At 46.8% G+C, this 3,788-nt stretch overlaps 1 pseudogene; it reads left to right on the top strand.

Annotated features, from left to right (window-relative positions):
- The first annotated feature begins 2,263 nt into the window (after positions 1–2,263).
- On the top strand, positions 2,264–2,734 carry LOC110330200 (annotated as a pseudogene).
- The last annotated feature ends 1,054 nt before the right edge of the window (positions 2,735–3,788 follow it).

Below are 3,788 nucleotides of genomic sequence, written 5' to 3'. Positions count from 1 at the left end.
AGAGGGAGAGGGAGAGGGAGAGGGAGAGGGAGAGGGAGAGGTTGGTAATTATTCACTTTCCATAGTAAAAATAGAGGCTGAAAGTGTCTTATAAAGTGCCTATCCAGAAGGAATGCTGGACACAGCATGTGGGTATTTCCTGACAAACGCTGCTGTAAGTTGTTTGCTGTTTGTTATCTGTGTCAGAATCTGTGACTTAATCTCTTGTAAAACTCTGTTAAAGGCTTCTGTAAAGTGTCCCGTGTTCCTTCACCATGTAATGCTCTCTGTGCTGTTCAATAAATACAGAGCAACATCCTTTGTGAGGGACACACACACAGTCTCACAACAAACAGACACAGACACAAGAGAGGATTCACCAGGCAGGCTTCAGGCAGGCATAGATCAGAATTACAGATAAGAGGACAGAAGGCACAGGGAATGTGAAGTAGGGATGTCAATGCTCGACTCACTTTTGGTTAGGTGACTATAACCGAAGTGCTTTGTTTCTTTCCTTAATGTGACACCAACACATCGTTGGTGACTCTGAGTTTGTCACTAATGCTTTCAAACTGAGCACACCAGGATCTGTGCAAAGAGAGGAAACCTTAACCAGAGGTGTGGGTTTGGCATTTGGGATTTTGAGGTCATCCCTTAACATTCTCTGTGAGCATCCTGTGTGTACAGGCACACACACACACACACACACACACACACACACACACACACACACACACACACACGCGTGCGCGCGCGCGTGCCTGCAAACCGAGGAGAGAAAGAAAGAGAATGTATGGGTTTCTCTTGACACTTGACTCTGGCTCACCCTGGGCTATTGACTCTTCAGTGTTTAGGGCTGAGAGAGTCATTCAGGTCTACAAGTAATTGCACCATTCAGGAAAATGTCCCTGGCTTCAAACAGAATCTTTCATGACCAGCCCATACATCAGTCTAGACACTGCCGATGTTGATAGCATGGCCTGCCAGTGCCTCCTTGGAAATGCCAGGGGAGAGGATCCATTCAGCTTCCCTTTCAGCCAGGTGCCAGCTTCCTTTGCCCATGACCTTGTGCCCATCCTTTTCTTCACAGGAGGACTGTTTGTTTAGCAGCCACAGCATGTGGCAGCGCAGAGGCTTAGGTGAGGCTGCTCCGCTCAGTGCCATATGTCTCCTTGGGGTACCCAGCATAAGCGGCTGCCCCGTAGCGAGGGACACAATCAGACATCAGTGTCGGAGTATTATGAATGTGTCAGGATGATGAATTTACTAGAACAATGTCACCATTGGCAGCACACGTAATGCTCTGTATCTCAATCAGTCATTTCTCATGGCTGTACATTGTGTAGAATCAAGTCCCCCTCCCCACTTCGGTCTGGGGGATGCTTATAACGGCAGCTATTAAAGAAGCAGGAGTTTGGGATAATTTTGGATAAGCTTATTTGAGTTAGCTATGGGCGGGGAGTACGGACGGTAGCATATGTTTGCAGAATAAGCACATAGAGACAGAGAGGCAGGGAGCAGGGGATGGGAGAGGGAAGGGGGCTGGAAGAACTAGAAGAGGGAGTCTTGGAGTCTTTCCTACATCACTTAGGAAATGTACGCAAAGGTAAGAATTTACCTACATGCCCCGTCCCCCACCCCAGGGTTAGCCTGCTCAAAACTGGAATATGTTTGTTGCCCCTAAAGGGCTAACAGCTTGTAATCTCTCAAGCCCTTGTCTATTGTTTTCTGTGATACCGTGGACCCCCCCTTAGCCTGCATCTGTTGGTTACTGCCTAGAATTGAGACATATCTCACCAGCACAGGGTTTTGTCCCGGGGGGGGGGTACGCAGAGTTTTCCGTGGACAAAGCATCCTTCTGTTTTGGGAACCCACTAAAGGGATTTCAGACGTATGAGTTGAAGATTTATATTATTATTGTGAAATAGACACTACCCCGTTGAGAGTTTACAAGGAAGACGTCTAAGAAAGAGAATCCTCCATTGTGAGGTAGGCATCAGCAGGCTGAGGGACGGTCATCCAAAGGGATCAGGTTCCAGTTTCTAGAATCTAGTTACATTGTGACTAGAAAGACAGGCGCTGTGCTGGAGAGTAAACCAGCCGGGCCAGGAGAGCCCTCTTCTACTGAACCATGTTCTGAGCCCGCTGCCTGAGGGTATTGGCACGCGAGATTACCTTGACACACCCAGGAGGGCTCTGAACCTATTTACAAGTATCTTGAAAGAGTCGAGGGGTTTCTCTTCTGGTCCTAGGTGCTGTGGGAGCTGTGGGTTACTGTGCAGACATGGCCAAGTCCAAGAACCACACCACATACAACCAGTCCCGCAAATGGCACAGAAATGACATCAAAAAACCCCGGTCACAAAGATACGAATCTCTTAAGAGGGTTGACCCCAAGTTCTGGAGGAATATGCGCTTTGCCAAGAAGCACAACAAGAAAGGCCTGAAGAAGATGCAGGCCAAGAGTGCAAAGGCAGTGAGTGCATACGCAGAGGCCACCAAGGTCCTTGTGAAGCCTCAGGCCATCAAGCCTATGGTGCCAAAGGGCCCCAGCTGCAAACTCAGCCGGCTGGCTTTTGTCACTCACCCCAAGCTTGGGAAGTGGATTTGAAGCTACATGGCTAAGGGTCAGAGGCTCTGCCAACCGAAACCCAAGGTTCAAACCAAGGCAGGGGCCAAAACTCCAGCTAAGGCCCAGGCCTCAGCTCCAGCCCAGGCTCCCAGAGGTGCCCAGGTCCCTGTGCAGGCCCCATAGAAAAGGCTCCTGCCAGCCAGCGTGAAGACAGACTGACTGCTGGGACACACCCACCCACACACTGTTTGCAGATGACCAGTGTCCTATGCTATTTTTACAAATAAACTCAGCCAAGATCTGTTAAAAAATAAAAAAGAGTCAGGGGGATTATTCACCAGAGCGGAAGTGGTCAGGCAGAAACAGAGGCTGCAGCGATGGGATGGGGTGGGGCAGAGGCTGAAATGAAGCCTTTACTCCATTACATGGCTTTTGGTCACTGTGTTTAGCACAGCAAAATGGAACAAGCTACGAGAGCTAGAACTATATTTTTGCACGAATATAACTGGTAATGTAATATGCACATAACTTTATAACCTGCTACTTTTATATAACTTGATAACATAAGCCTTTACAGCTAGGGGCCCAACCGTGGACATCACAAATGCTAGGTGATTTAGCACTGAGCCACACTTCAGCCAACATACACCTTTAAGTATTCTTAAAACCCTTGATGTTTAAGACGGTTCATAGTATTTCCTTGTGTCCTCTATCATATTAAACAAAAAACTACACCCATATTGCATGGTATTTATTTTATTTCCAGGTTTTCTCATTAAAAAACAACAGTAGCATAGTTATAGTTTTAGGGTCGTTGAACTAGTACATGTTTTCAGAATTGGAAGGTAATTGATTGTATTTGCAATAGAACTTCACACATTCTTCAGGATTTTTTGAAAGTGTTCATTCATTTAATGAATTCTTCCTTAGTAATGGCCACTTCCATTTTTAAAATGAAAGACAAGCTCATTGTATCTAATAATTTTGCCTCCAGCAGGCTCTGTGAAATGGAAGGTCTCTAAAGGCAGTGGCTGAGCAGCATTCTTCTTCTTTTAAACGATGCATATATACTTTTATTATTTATTAGATATTTTCTTCATTTACACTTCAAATGCTATCCCCAAAGTTCCCTATACCCTCCCCCCCGCCCCTGCTCCCCTACCCACCCACTCCCACTTCTTGGCCCTGGCCTTCCCCTGTGCTGGGTCATATAAAGTTTGCAAGACCAAGGGGCCTC

This window comes from Mus pahari, chromosome 13 (assembly GCF_900095145.1).
Source record: "Mus pahari chromosome 13, PAHARI_EIJ_v1.1, whole genome shotgun sequence".
Taxonomy (NCBI): domain Eukaryota; kingdom Metazoa; phylum Chordata; class Mammalia; order Rodentia; family Muridae; genus Mus; species Mus pahari.
This window is presented reverse-complemented; position numbering and strand designations above follow the sequence as displayed.